This window comes from Elephantulus edwardii, unplaced genomic scaffold (genome assembly GCF_000299155.1).
Source record: "Elephantulus edwardii isolate Elephantulus edwardi_28Jun2011 unplaced genomic scaffold, EleEdw1.0 scaffold00319, whole genome shotgun sequence".
NCBI lineage: Eukaryota > Metazoa > Chordata > Mammalia > Macroscelidea > Macroscelididae > Elephantulus > Elephantulus edwardii.
Window position 1 is genome coordinate 1033586 of NW_006400069.1, and position 16567 is coordinate 1050152.

At 38.3% G+C, this 16567-nt stretch overlaps 1 pseudogene; it reads right to left on the reverse strand.

The window, feature by feature from the left end:
- LOC102871191 overlaps positions 1-6314 on the reverse strand; it is a 7857-nt pseudogene extending 1543 nt beyond the window's left edge.
- Positions 6315-16567: the final 10253 nt, after the last annotated feature.

A 16567-nucleotide genomic window follows, 5' to 3' on the forward strand; every position in this document is an offset into this window, starting at 1 on the left:
ACAGAAATCCTGGGGGGAGGGCTAACCAGGGCCTCCTGGCTCTGCCGCCCCCGAAGGTCCGAGGCCAGAGCGGCGGCGACGACCCGGAGCGCCCGAGCCAAAGGCACAGGCCCGCGGGACCGCGAGGCCCGACTCCTTGATTTCAGTTCTTATCCTTATAATTTCCTTTCTTCTAGAGGCTGGTGGATTAAATTTTTGTTCTTTTCCCGTTTGATGAAGATATTGAGTTAGATAATTTGTTTTCCTTCTTTCTTCATTTTTTTATGTGTTTGCCTATTGCTATTAACTGGTCCCTGAGGACTGCCTTAGCTGTGTCTCAGAAATTTTGATACATTGTGTTTTTATTATTACTTATTTCAAGGAACTTCTTTCCCCCCCCCCACCATTCTTTATTTCTTCTATATCCCAATCATGTTCAAGCAGAGAATTATTTAGCTTTCACTGATGGCTTTATAAACTTTATCTTCTTGTGGTAAATTTCTATCTTTATGACATTGTGTTCTCAGAAGATATTTTGTATTATTTCAATGTTTGTTTTTAAGTTGTTGAGGCTTGTTTTGTGTCCTAATGTGTGATCCATCCTAGAGAATGTTATCTTGTTCACTTAAGGAAAAAATGAATTGAGTTTTATTTGTGTGCAGTGCTTAGAATACATCCACACGCTCAAGTTGGCTGACTTTGTAGTTTAATTCTTCTACATCTTTCTTAGGTTTCTTTTGAGTTGACCCATCTTTTGGCAAGAGTGGTGTGTTTAAGTCTCCTACAACTATCATAAGAGTGACTCAACAGAGTGTGGAAATTATAAAACAATATCATTAATATCACATGCACTTAGATTCTGCTGAAAATTATCCCAAAATGACAGGAGCAACATGTCAACAGAGAACTACCTGATGTGTAAACTGGGTTTAAAAGAGATCATAGTATTAGGGATATTATAACTAATATTAGATAAATCTTGGCAGAAAGCAGACAGTACCAGAGGATTTCTGTGTTTCATTGCAAAGGTTTCTGACTGTATGGATCACAACAAATTGTGATTGACTCTTAGAAGAATGGGAATCCAGAATATTTGATTGTGTTTATGTGAAACCTATACTTGAAGGAGGAAGTTCAAGTTGCTCTGAAGGAATTGGCAAGAAACAAGTCTCCAGGAGTTGACAGCATACCCATTGATTTATTTTAACAAACAGACACTGCCCTGGATGTGCTCACTAAGTTGTGCCAGGATATCTGGAGGACAGCCAGCTTGCCAACTGACTGGAAGAGATCGATATTTGTTCCCATTCCAAAGAAAGGTGACCCAACAGAGTGTGGAATTTTTCAAACAATATCACTGATATCACATGCAAGCAAGATTCTGCTGAAAGTTATCAAAAAACGTTTGGAGCAGTATGTCAACAGAGAACTGCCAGATGTGCAGTCTGGATTTAGAAGTGGTCGTGGTACTAGGGATATTATAGCTAATGTTAGATGGATTTTGGCAGAAAGGAGAGAATACCAGAAGAATGTCTATCTGTGCTTCATTGACAATGCAAAGGATTTTGACTGTGTGGATCACAACAAGCTATGGCTGACTCTGAGAAGAATGGGAATCCCAGAACATTTGATTGTGCTAATGTGAAACCTATACTTGGACCAAGAGGCAGTCGTCAAAAGAGAGCAGGGAGACACTGGATGTTTCAAAATCAAGAAAGGGGTCCGTCAGGGATGTATCTTGTCTCCATACCCTTTCAATCTGTATGCTGAACAGCTCATCTGAGACGCTGGGCTGTACGAGGAGGAATGTGGCATCAGGATTGGTGGAAGAATCGTCAACAACCTGCGTTATGCAGATGACACAACCCTGCTTGCTGAAACTGAGGAGGACCTGAAGTGCTTGTGCCGGAAGGTCAAGGACTGCAAGTCATCAATATGGATTAAAGTTCAATGTCAAGAAGACAAAGATTCTCACCACTGGGCCACTTGGTAGCATCAGGATGGATGGGAAAGAGATTGAGATTGTTCACAGCTTCAGTTTGCTTGGCTCCACAGTCAACACTCTCGGCACCAGCAGCCAGGAAATTAGAAGACATATTGCCATGGGAAAGTCTGCTGTTAGGGACCTCTCCAGGGTACTGAAGAGCAATGGTGTCTCTCTGGAGACTAAGGTGCATCTGATACAGATGCTATCACTTGTTATGCATCAGAGTGTTGGACAATGACTAATGAGGATAGAAGGAAAATTGATGCCTTTGAGTTTTGGTGCTGGAGAATAGTATTGAGGGCACCATGGACTGCTAGGAAAACAAACAGAATCATCCTGGAAAGGGTCAAACTGGGTTGCTCCTTGGAGGCAAAGATTCTAAGGCTCCATCTAGCATACTTTGGGACATGTTGCAAGGAGGGACAGGTCCTTGGAGGACATCATGCTTGGTAGGGTGGAGGGACAGCACAGAAAGGGAAGGACCCTGTAAGGTGGATTGATTCAGTGATTGGGGTAATCGGGATGGGTGTGACAGAGACGGTGCAATTGGCACAGGACAGATCAGAGTTTAGGGATGTTGTACATAGGGTCGCTATGAGTTGCAAGCAACTTAATGGCACATAACAACAACAACAACATCATTTCATGCATAGATGTTGACCAATGTTATGTCCTCTTAATCTACCATGCATTTAATCACTATATAATGCCCCTTTATGGTGAATTTCATTCTGAAGTCTATTTTGTCAGAGATTAGTATTGCCACTCCTGCTTTTTTTTTTTGTGGATGCCATTTCCTTTGTACATTTTTTTTCAGCCTTTGGGTTTCATTCTATCTTCCTCTTCATTTATTAGATGTGTATCATGAAGACAACATATTGATGGGTTTTGGGTTTTTATCCATTCTGCTACTCTTTTTCTCTTGATTGATGCATTAAGTCCATTCATATTTATTTTGATTATTGACAGGCCAGGTTTTATCATTGACATCTTGCTGTGTTTCTTTTTTTGTTGTTTCTCGTTACTATGTTCCATCCACTTTTATTGATGTTGCTGTATTTAGCAATTCCCTTAAAAGTTCATGTAGGTTTGATCTTGCTTTCACAAATTCCTTAAGTTCTTTCTTTTCTCCACAGCAGATGCAGTTTCTCTTTATTTATTGGATAGCTTGCTGGGTATATGATCCTGGTTGGCAGTTGTTTTATTTCAGCTTTCTGTATTTGCCATTCCAGTGTCTTCTTGCTCACATGATTTCTGCTGAAAAAAACAGAACTCAATGTGATGGCTTTTCCTTTGTAGGTGACTCTTTTTTTATTTTTTTCTTTCCTTATGCTGCTTTCAGTATTCTATCTTCATCTTTTACTTTGGAAAATTTAACTATGATGTCTTGATATTTTTCTTTTAGGGCCTAGCCTATTTGGTGTCCACTGAGCTTCCTGAATGTGGATTTCCTCATTGTTCAGAATACCTGGGAAGTTTTCTTTGAGTACCTTTTCCTCAATTTTCTCAATGATGTCCCTATCCCTCTCATATTCTGGAATTCCAATTAAACAAAAGTTATTCTTTTTTATCCTACATAATTCTAATATGCCCTTCATTTTCTTTGTCTCACTCATCTCTCATTTTTCTTCTAGTATGTTTCCATTGAGTTTCTTGACTTTCAGCTCACTGACTCTGCTCTATCTCTTCTGTTCTGCTTTTTTGTCTTTCCAATGTGTTGGATACTTCTGCCATTTCAGTCTTAAAGTTCTAGATTGCATTTTCATGCCTTTCTGATATTTCTAGTACTGTATTGGCACTACCTTGTGATGATTTTTTTTAAGCTTTTGTATCGTTTTATCAGTATTGTTAATTCTTTCTTCCATTTTTTGCATTTTCTTCCATATTTGTGCTAGTTCCTCCTCATCTTGCTCGTGTCTCTGAAGCATTTGCTTTCCTATTGGTTTCCATTGCTTCTTCCATCATTTGCACCTTCTGTAGCTGTTCAAATAACTCTTGATCAATATTTTTTTTTCTGGTTCTCAACCTCTAGATTATTTCCTTTATCTGTAGCTTCCATTGTTTCTTCCATCATTTGTACTTTTATTCGTAGCTGTTTGAATGTCTCCATATCAACATATATTATCTGCCTTCATGACTCTGGGGTATTTATAAGGTCTCTGATATTATCTTTATCTTTTGTTTTTTATTTTTTTGAGAAGGCTTATTTTTTTTTTCATGGTGTTTGAATCTGCCTGTTGCTTTCTTGACATTATGTGAAGTTTTTCTTGGTGTTAGGTGGTTTTCATTGTGTCCACTAAAGTTATTGGTGGTTTTTGCCTTTATAATGTTACTAGTTAGTTGCCAGTTGAAAGTGTGGTGAGGTACTCACTCCACCGTAAGTCCTTCTGGGGAAAATGTATCTTTCCTAAAGTACTTAAGGTTCTCTTTGTTCTGCACTGCACCTCTGTAGGAATCTCGCCTTGAAGTAATCCCCTGACATCAACTCTATAGGCCTCCTTCATATATTAAATGGCTGAGTGGTGTGAGACCAGGTGCTCTACTCAAGTAGTTTCTTATGAACCTTTTCTTTTAGAGCTTAAGGTCCTCATTTGTCTCTGGAGTGGCAGAAGATTAGAGATCAGGGCTGCTAACTCCAGCAGTTTGCATGCGGGGGGTCTCAAGTCAACCCTCCCTCTCCCTGCCATAGAGCTACAAAAATCCCTTCCCTTTGCCTAAAGTTCTGTGTACTAAAAATCTCTTGTCCTGTTCGGTCCCTGAGATGGCCTCAGAACCATGGAGGCAAGGATACCCATATGAAGGTACCTACAACCCCAGGGATGCTCAGTCCTGTCCCCCCACAGAAAATGGGGATTGCTAGCTCTCTCACAGAGCCTCTGCCTCTCCTGACCATTTCTCCTGAAGCTTGGTGTGCTACTTTGTCTCTGGTGTGGTTGACATCGGACCCTGACTGGGCAGCCTGTTTACAGAGGCTCAAGGGTCAGCCCTGTGTCAGAGGGAGCCAAGGAAATTCCTCCCTTTGCACAATGTTCTGCACTCTAAAGTCTCTTATCCTGCTTGCCCCCTGGGATGACCCCTGAGGGGAGGAAAGGACCAGCAGATGGAGGTATCTAAAGCCCCAGGCACACCTCAGCCATGTCTCCCACAGGCAATGGGAAATGCTAGCTTTTGGCACAGAGACCCTGCCTCCTGACCTTTTCTCCTGTGGCTTAGTGTGCTCCTCCATCTTTTTTTAATGCTTTCTGGATCATTCAAAACTTTGCCCATACAATCATTGACTATTGCCAACTTAAGGCTTGAATTTGTTTTTTGGGTTCTTTTAGTTTGAGAAATGTAGAGCTATTTCTTTTCATTTTGTTCTCTAACTCCACCTATTTGCACATTTCACTATAATACTTTGCTTTGTCTTCTCAAGCTACTCTTTGAAATGTTCTGTTCATCATCAAATATTCTTTTCCTTCTGCCTCCTTTCTCTGTGTTTGGCTTCTCAACATGCTAGTGTAATTATCAGAATCTCTTCTAACATCCATTTTGGTGTCTATGTCTATGTAATGACTTTTTGTTCTCTTTATGGATGATATAATTTATGTCATCCCTCAACTCATATGATCTTTGATCTTAAGTGTTCAATGCCTCAAACTTATTTTTTAAATAATTTTTAAATTAAGTTGGGATAGAATCATTATTCTGGACTTGTTTTTATTTTATTCAGCTTCCATTTGAACTTGCATTATGAGTAACTGATCATCTTCCCAAGTCAGCCTGCTGCCTCAGAAGTGGATGGCCAATTTTGCTTCTTAGTTTGTCTTAATTTGGAAGCTCTACTGAAACCTGCCTGTTAGAATTGTTTGTGTTGTATACTGTTGAGTCAAGTATGACTCATAGTGACCAAAGGCTCTGTACTTGTCCTATCCTGAGCCAGTCTCATCATCTCTGATATACCTGACCCCTTCTACCCTTTCAAACACAATGTCCTTCTTTAAGGACTAGTCCTTCCAGACAACATGGCCAAAGTATGTGATATGGAGATTCAAAAACCTTTGCCTCCAGGGAGCAACTGATTTTACCCTCTTTTGAACAGACCTCTTTGTTCTCTTAGCAGTTTATGATGTAGGCTTCTTACTCTTCTTCAGCACCACAACTTTCTTATTCTGTCATCTTTGTTCATTGTCCAGTTCTCAGATGCTTAGTAAGCAATTAAGAAGACCATGTCCTGGATCAGGCACACATTGGTTTCTAGACTGACACTTGTTGCTTTTTTCACTCTGGAGAGGTCCTTGACACCAGATTTTCCCCAATGTATTTTTATTTCCTGACTACTGGTGCCTAGGGTATTGATTGAGGATCCAAGCAAGATTAAATCCTAACAACTTCATTATTTTCTTCATTTTTTATGATGCTGTTTATTTTCCCAATGGTTATGGTTTGTTTTCTCAACATTGAAATACAATCCATAATGAAAGTTACAGTCCTTGATCATCTTCAGCAAATGCTTTAAGTCCTCTTAAGTACTGCAAGCAAAGTTGTACCATCTGCATAACACAAGTTGTTGATAAGTCTTTCTTCAAATCCTGATGCCACATTCTTCTTCACAAAGTTTAGCCTTCCAAATGATTTGTTCTGCACATAGACTGAAAAAGTATACCTCCATGATCCAATTCTTTTTCATTTTGAACCATGCAATGTTTGTTTGTTCTTATACTGATTTATTTACAAAATTTGAATACATTATTTATCACCCCGGATCTTTCCCATTTCCTTCACCCCTCATCAAATTGTGCAACCCTATGATTACCTCCCTCCCCCGTCATCTTAACCCCTCTGCTTCCACCCTCCCCCCTTGGATCTTCATACTCATTGTACAATAATGGTTTTATATAATGTTTGTCCTTATGGGACTGAGTTCACTCAACATAATGCTCTCCAGTCCCTCCCAGTTAGGTAGTAATTTACAAAATCATTACTCCTGTGTGTTGCATGGTATTTCATTGTGTGAATGTGCCATGATTTTTCAATCTATTCTGTTGTGGTTGTATATCTGGGTTGTTTACATGTTCTTGCAATGGTGAATAAAGCTGCTATGAACATTGGTGCACAAATCTTCGTTTGAGCCTCAGTTCTCATTTTCTCAGTATATATACCAAGCAATGGGATAGCTGGGTGATATGGAATTTCTATGTTTAGCTTTTTGAGGAAACGATAAACTTTCCCCAACACGGTGAAAAGAAAAGCTATTGACTGCAAACAAACATTTGGCAATGCCAACTCAGATAAGAGTCTCATAATGAAAGTTTACAGAATACTCCCATGCCTCCACAAGAAAAAGACTTATAGCCCAATTATAAAATGGGAAAAAGACATGGAAAGAATTTTCACAGAGGAAAATACTCAAATGGCCAACAGACACATGAAGAGATGCTCGAAATCACTGACAATAAGAGAGATACAAATGAAAACCACAATAAGATATTATCCAGTAACAGTGACAAAATTTAACAAGACAGCAAGTAATAAATGTTGTAGAAGATGTGGCAAGATAGAAACTCTTACACATTGTTGGGGGATTGTAAAATGGCATATACAACCACTCTGCAAGACAGTTTGGTGCTTCCTCAAAAAGCTGAACATAGAAATTCCATATAAACCATGCATTGTTGCCTCACTCTATTTGGATAACATCTTCCTTGTCTGAATATAGATTTCACATGAACACAATTAAGTACTCTGGATTTCTCCATCTTTTCAATGCTAGCCACAATTTATTGTGATGCACACAGTCAAATGCCTTTGCGTAATTGATAAAACACAAATAGAAATCCTGCTGGTACTTTCTGCTTTCAGCCAACATCCATCTGACACCATCACTGTTATCCTTAGTGCCACAGGCTTTTTTTTTTTAAAAAAAAAATAACTATTTTGTATTGGTTTGCTTACAAAGTTTATATACATTGTGTTTCATTTTATTCTTCACTCACATTGTGTTTCATACAATTATTTGATTATTTATGTTTTATAAAATTAATCACCATTGAACTATGTAGTTGTTGATCGCTTTCAAGTCAGGCACGATTCATGGAGACGCTATGAACAAAAGGCTCGAAGCCTTTCTATAACTATCAACATTTATCAAAGTTAAAAGAGTTTCCAGAGGCATATTGTTAAGAAAATGGATGCCACTCCTGCTTCCAAACCTGTCTTAAACTGGGAATTTCACCAAACACTGTCCAATATCGGTAACCATTATGGCACTTGACATCCCAGTGACACAAGGTTCAACATCACAGCAACCCCCAGAATAGCACATTGACAGAAGAAGAATACTGTACTACTAAGAAGGATGTTCCTTCAAAATATAATAACAACCAACTTTAAATACAAAGGCCTTCCCTGAGATCTTGTTGACTCTAAATAAGAGGCTTAAATAAAAAACAACCAATATAGTATATTATTGTTGGCATGTGCCATTGAGTTGCCTGCAATGTGTAGTGACTCTACGTATAGCAGCTCCGAAGCCTTCCCTGTCTTGAGCCAGTCTTACTAACTCCGACACACCAACCCCCATTGCCCCAGATACTGTATCAATCCATCTCATTTGGGATTTTCCTCTCCTGTGCTGTCTATCCACCCTTCTGAGCATGATGTCCTTCTCCAAAGACTGGTCTCTCCTGGCCATGTGCCCAAAATGTGTGAAGAGGAGTTTTAATATCCTAGCTCCAAGGAGAGATTTGGTGTCACCCTCTTCAATGACAGACCTATTTGTTTTTTTGTCAGTCCCAAGTATGGTCAAGACTCTTCTCTAGCACCACAACCTGAAGGCACTGATTCTTCTTTCATCCTTACTCATTGTCCAACTCTCTGAAGCATAACAAGACATTGAGAAGTTGATGGCCTGGATTAGTTGCAGCTTTGTATCTAGACTGATATAGTTGCTCTTCAGCACTCTGGAGGGGTCCATGACAACAGATTTTCCCAATGCAATTCATCTTTTGATTTTCTAATTGCTGATGTTAAGAGTGTTGACTGTGGAGACAAGCATGCTGTAATTGCTAACAACCTCAATCCCTTCTCCATCTATCATGGTGCTGCCAATTGGCCCAGTGATCAGAATCTTTGTCTTCTTGATGTTGAGCTTCAATCCATATTGAAGACTACAGTCCTTGACCTTTTGCAGCAAGTGCTTCAGGTCTTCTTCAATTTCAGCAAGCAATGTTGTGTCATCTGCATGTTGTAGGTTGTTATTGACACTCCTCCAACACAAAGCTCTGCTTCCCAAATGATCAGTTCTGCATACAGATCAAAAAGGTATGGGGACAGGATGCACACTCCCTTTCTGACTTTGAACCATGCAATGTTTCCTTCTTCTGTTCTGAGGACTGCTTCTTGGTCCAAGTATAGGTTTCATATAAGCATAATCAAGTGTCTGGGTTTTCCACTTTCCTCTTGGTTAGCCACAATTTGTTGTGACTCACACAGTCAAATACCTGTGCACAGTCAATGAAACACAGATAGACATTCTTCTGGTACTCTCTGCTTCCTGCCAAGATCCATCTGACAGAATCAATAATGTTCCTAGTATCATGGCTTCTTCTAAAGGCAGTTTGTATTTTGGGTAGTTCTCTGTCAATGTACTGTTCCAGTCATTCCTGGATAATTGTCAGCAGGATTTTGCTAGTGTGTGATATTAGTGATATTGTTCAATAATTTCCACACTCTGTTGGTGCACCTTTTTTTAAATTGATATTTTAATGAAAGATTATAGAGAACTTGGATTTCCATTCATTCACTGTTGCACATTTTCCTCCCTGCCAACTACTCCCTTCCCAGTTTGCTTTTTTCTTTGAGAAGAAAAAAAATTATTTCATTGTTATACAAGCCACCTCCCTCCCTATCTACTTTACTATACAGCTCTTATTCTGGATTCTTGCCATGTAAAAAATGCCTAATCCTATATCCCCTCTATACAGTTCTCTCCCTCATCTGTTTCAATGCAGTGTACATTATTTATCCCCTCTTTTCTTAGTTTCTTCCCAAACCTGAAGTCAGTCCTGTTTTATAACAGTAGCATTATACAGTATTTGTTCTTTTCTGCTGACATATTTCACTCAACCTAATGTCCTCCAGGGTCCCCCATTTTGTATAATATTTTATGAGTTCCTTGTTTCCCAATACTGCATAGTATTCCATTGTTTGACTATACCAAAGTCTCTCTATCTGTTGGTTTGTTGATGGACACTTGGGTTGTTTCCAACTCTTTGCTTCTGTGAACAAAGTAGCAATAAACTTAAGTGTGCATATATCTGCCTGGGTGGCAGTTCTGATTTCTTTAGGATATATTCCCAGTAGTGGAATTGCTGGGTCAAATGGTATTTCTATTTCCAACTTTTTGAGAGACTGCCATACTGCCTTCCAGAGTGGTTGCACCACTTTACACTCCCATTAACAGTGAATAATATTTCCAGTTTCTCCACAACCTCACCATCATTTGTTGTTTTGTGTTCTGTTGAATTTTGCTGTTCTTACTGAGGCGAGATGCTATCTCATAGTTGTTTTGATTTGCATCTCTCTTAGAGCTAGGGATTTTGAACATTTCTTCATGTGTTTGTTCACCATCTGAATGTCTTCTTTAATGAAGTGTCTGTTCATCATATCCTGTGCCTATTTTTCAGTTGGGTTGTTTATCTTGTTGTAGTGCTTGGGTATTTTATAAATTCTAGATATAAGTGTCTTATTAGATATGTCATTACCAAATATTTTTTTCCCTGTCTGTGGTTTCCCCTTTTACCTTGCTGGAGAAGTTTTTGGATGTGCATAGAGATTTTATTCTTAGAAGATGCTATTAATCTATTTTATCCTCTCCTGGTTGTAGGTTTTTCAGGATGTTTAGAAGACTGTTCATGTTGTGGGTTATGGATTCTAGAGTTATTCCAAGCTTTTTAAAATGAAGTTTATAGTCCTTGGTTTTAGACCTGGGTCCTTTATCCACTTTGAGATAGTTTTTGTATATGCTGTGAGGTGTGGGTCTTGCTTGAGTTTTCTGCAGATAGTATTCCAATTTTGCCAAGACAATTTGTTAGAAAGACTGTCATTTCCCCAAATGACTAAATTCATCTCCTTGTCAAAAATCTGTTGATCACAGATAGATGGGCTGATTTCTGGATTCCCAATTATTATTTTTTAGTAATTTTAATCAAAGTTTACAGAGACCATTCATTCATTGTTGCACACTTTCCTCCCTGCCCCACCCCTCACCCAGTTCACTTTTCTCTTTTAAAAGTTAGAAAAAAATCCTTTCATTGTTATACAGTCTCCCCCACCTCCCACTCCCGTCCACTCCACTATGCAGCTTTCATTCTGGACTCTTGACATGACAATAATACCTAATCATATATTCCTCCTAAACAGTTTTCTCCTTCATCTATTTCAATACAGTATACATTATTTATCCCCTTTTTTCTTAGTTTCCCCTAAACCCTGATATCAGTTCCACTTTACAACAGTGGAATTATGCAGTATTTGTCCTTTTGTAACTGAGATATTTCACTTAACATAACATCCTCCAGGGTCACATATTTTGTGTAATAATTCATGAGTTACTTGTTTTTCAATGTAGCATAGTATTCCATTGTGTAGATATACTACAGCTTCTCTATCCATTCATTTGTTGATGGGCCCTTGGGTAGTTTCCAGCTCTTTGCTATTGTGAACAAAGCCATAATAAATATGGGTGTGTGTATATATTTGCTTTGGTGGCAGTTATGGTTTACTTAAAATATATTCCCAGTAGTGGAATTGCTGAGTCAAATGGTATTTCTATTTCTATTTTTTTTTTTAATTGGAAGTGCCATGGCTTGAGTCAGGCACACATTAGGCTTTATTTTTTTTTAATTATTATTAACTTTTATTAGTTTTAATGAACATGTACAGAGATTTTGGGTTTTCATTCATTTATTGTTGCAATCTATTTCTAATTTTTTGAGAAAGTGCCATACTGCTTTCCATAGTGGTTGCGCCATTTTACACTCCTACCAACAATGAATAAGGGTTCCAGTTTCTCTGCAACCTCACAAGCATATGGTGTTTGCTGTTCTGTTAAATTTTACTATTCTTACTGTTGTGAGATGATAGTTGTTTTGATTTGCATCTCTCTTAGAGGTAAGAATTTTGAACATTTCTTCATGTGCTTGTTTGCCATCTGAATGTCTTCTTTGGTCAAGTGTCTGTTTATATCCTGTGTCCATTTTGAAATTGGGTTGTTTACCTTTATCTTGTTGTGGTGCTTAAGTATTTTATAAATTCTAGATATAAGTCTCTTATCTGACATGTCATTACCAAATATTTCCCCCAGTCTGTGGCTTCCCTTTACATCCTGCTGAAGAAGTTTTTTGATGTGTGTAGAGTTTTTATTCTTAGAAGATGCCATTCATCTATTTTATCCCCTCCTGGATGTAGATTTTTTCAGGATGCTTAGAAGACTGTTGATGTTGTGGATTAGGACGTCTAGAGTTCTTCTAAGCTTTTCTTTAATGAAGCTTATAGTCCTTGGTTTTAGTCCTAGGTCCTTGATCCACTTTGAGTTGGTTTTTGTGTATGGAGTGAGGTGCCGACCTTGCTTGAGTTTTCTGCAGATAGTTTTCCAATTTAAAAAGTCTGTCATTTCCCCACTTAACTGATTACATCTCCTTGTCAAAAATCAGTTGACCATAGGTAGATGGGCTGTTTCTCAATTCTATTCCATTGATCTATGTGTATGTCATTGTACCAGTACCATACTGTCTTGACCACCACAGCAGTGTAGTAGGATTTGAAATCTAAGAGTGAGAAACCTCCTACCCTGTTTCTCTTTTAAGGAGTGCTTTGCTTATTCAGGGCCTCTTTCCATTCCAAATGAAAGTGGAGATTGTCTTTTCCATCTTGTTGAAGAATGGAATTGGTATTTATATTGGGATTGCATTGAACGTGCAAATTGCCTTTGATAGTATTGTCATCACCACAATATTGAGTCTTCCTATCCATGAGCAAGGTATATTCTTCCATTTCTCCAGGTCTCTTTTTGTTTCTTATAGAAATGTTTTGTAATTTTCTTGGAATAGACCCTTTATGCTTCTGGTTAGATTTACTCCCAAGTATTCAATCTTGTGATTAGCTATTGTTAAAGGTATTGCTTTTCTTAGCTCTTGTTCTGTTTTCTCTTTGGATTTTCTGTAGAGAAATCCAATTGATTCTTGTATGCTGATGTTACAAACAGATATTTGTACACCAATGTTCATAGCAGAGTTATTCACCATCACATGATCACCAAAACAGCCTAAATATCCAACCACAACTAAATGGATTGAAAAATTGTGATACATTCACACAGTTGAATACTATGCAGCACAGAGGAGCAATAATTGTCAAAAAATTCTACTTAGGAGAGACTGAAGAGCATTATGTTGTGTGAAAGAACTGAGTCTCATAAGAACGAATACTGCATAAGACCATTATTGTAAAAATAAAAGGATAACTACTAAAACGTGTATGAAGACCCAAGATGGGGAAGGAATAGAAGCAGAGAGCTGAGGATGGGTAGAGGCAAAACTACAGGGATGCACAGTTTGGTGGGTGGAGAGAGGAGATGAAAGTAATGGGAAGGATACAGTTGGGACTTAAAAAGGTATTAATAGGCAAGGCCCACTGGCGATTTATTTTGTAAAACATAACGCATGGGAATAACTGTATGAAAAACAATATCAATCAAGAAAAGTGTGGAAAAATATATATGTGAACTTCATGAGCAAACTAATATAAAAGAAAATAATAATTTAAAAACCCACATTATATGTAGTGACTTCATAATTCTTTATAATTTAGATATTCTTTAATTTTGCTCACTTATTCATATCCTAGTTTACATTCTAATTGTTTCCATATGCTTGATATAATAAAATAAATTTTATAAGGAGCATTGTTGCTAAACAATATCTATCATATACAAAGGCCAAAAAACACGTGTAATGAATAAATAAAAATAAACAGCAAAAAAAACCGCAGACAAAATGTTTACAGAATTCTACAGGGCTTCCACATGAAAAGGACTGATATCACAATTACAAAAAGGGCAAAGACATTGAAAGAATTTTCTCAGAGGAAAATATTCGGATCACCAACAGATACAAAACGAAATGTGCAAAATCACTGGCAAAAAGAGAGATGTGAGATACCAAAGCACCCCAATATCGGTAGCAAAGTTTAACAGGACAGCAAGTAATACATTTTGGCGTGGATGTGGAGAGATCGGGACTCTTATACATTGTTGATGGGATTGTAAAAATTACACAACCACTCTGGAATGCAGTTTGGCATTTCCTCAAAAAGCTTAACATAGAAATTTCATATGATCCGACTATTCTACTGCTTGGAATATACCCCAAGAAAATTAGAACTGAGGTACAAATGGAGATTTGTACACCAATGTTCCTGTTGCTGTTCTTCTTATGTGATATCAAGTCACCTGTGACACATTGCAACCCTATGTACACTGTCTCTGAAACCTTCCCTGTCCTGAGCCCATTTCATCATCTCCAGCCAACTTAATCTCGTATCTCCAGTTACTGAGTCAATCCATCCCATCCTGGGTCTTCCTCTCCTATGCTGTCCCTTCACTCTTCCAAGCATGATGTTCCTCTCCAAGGACTCTTGGCTATGTGTTCAAAGTATATAGGATGTGGCCTCAAAATTCTCGCCTCCAGGGAGCAAACTGGTTTCACCCTTTCCAGGACAGACCTGTTTGTTCTCCTGGAAATCCATAGTGTGTTAAACACTTTTCTTCAGCACCGTAACTAAAAAACACCAATCCTCCTTCTGTCATTCTTATTGTTACAGCTCTCTGATGTATACAAGTAATTGTGAAGATCATGGCCTGGATCAGGCACACCTTAGTCTTCATACTGACATCATTGTTTTTCAGTATGCTAGAGAGCTCCCTGACAGCAGAGTTTGCCAGTGCAATTTGTCTTTTGATTTCCTGACTCCTGTTGCCAAGTGTATTGATCGTGAAACCCAGCGAGCCAACGTTAACAACGACCTCAATTTCTTCTCTGTCCATCATGAAGCTCTTGACTGGCCCAGTGGTAAGAATCTTTGTTTTCTTGATGTTGAGCTTCAATCCATACTACAGTCTTTTAGCTTCTGCAGCCAAATCCTCATTTCCTCCTCAGTTTCAGCAAGCAAGGTTGTGTGTCAGCTGCATAATGCAGGTTGTTAATGAGTCTTCCTCCAATCCTGATGCCACATTCCTCCTCATAGAGTCCAGTCTCCCGAATTATCGGTTCTGCATATAGATTGAAAAGGTATGTAGAAGAAAAGTGCGACAATGAATGAATGGAAATCCAAAATATCTGTAAATTTTCATTGAAATTAATAATAATAAAAAAGAAAAAATCTTAAATTATGCAAAAAAGGAAAAAGTATGTAGATAAGACGCATCCTTGATGCACACATTTCCTGATCCTCAACTATGATTTTTTGCCCTGTCCTAACTACTGCTACTGTCCTAACTACTACTTTGTAGTCCCGGTATAAGTTTCACATGGCACAATTGTTCTGATATCCCCATTCTTCTCAAGGTTAGTCACAATTTGTTGTGACCTACACAGTCAAATGCTTTTGCACTTTCAATGAAACATAGATAGACATTCCTCTGGTAGTCTCTGCTTTCAGTCAAGATCCATTCAACTTTGGCTAAGATGTCCCTAGTGCCACGGCTTTTTTCTAAACCCAGCCTCCAAATCTGGAAGTTCTCTGCTGATGTACTATTTCATTTGTTTCTGGATAATCTTTAGCAGGATATTGCTTGCATGTGGTATTAGTGGTATTGTTCAATAGTGTCCACTCTGTTGGACCATCTTTCTTTGGAATGGGAACAAATACAGATCTCTTCTAGTCAGTTGGCCAACTAATTGTGTTCTGGATTTCTTGGCAAACCCCCTGAGAAAGTCCAGGGAAGTATCTGTTTGTTGAAACATGTCGATTGATAGTCCATCAATTCCTGGGGCCTAGTTATCCTCAGAGGCTCTTGGTCATATGTTGTTTCATAAAATTCTTTTTGTCTATCAACCACTGTTCATAGCAGCATTATTCACCATGACAGGAACATGCAAATGGCCCAAATGTCTGCCAAAAATTGAATGGATTAAGAATTTATGGTACATTTACATGATGAAACACTCCTCAGCATACAGGAACAATAATTTTGAAAATTACTACATAATTTGGCAGGGACTGGAGAGCATTATGGTAAGTAAACCAATTCAGTCCCATAAGGATAAATGTTGTATAAGACTATAATTGTAGAAATATAAAGATAACTAGCAAAAGGTGTATGAGGATCAAAGTGGGGGAGGGTAGGAGCAGAATGGTGAGGATGGGCAGGGGGGGTTTACACAATTTGATGGGGAGAGGAAGGGTTAGGTAAAGGAAATGAGAAAGATCTGGTGTGAAAAACCAAGGTATACGGATTTTGTAAGTAAACTAGCATAAAATAAAAATGTTATTAAAATAAAAAAGAAGTACAAATGGTTAATGGAAGTTCTTCTGTGGTTTCACCCTTACCCATTCTTACCC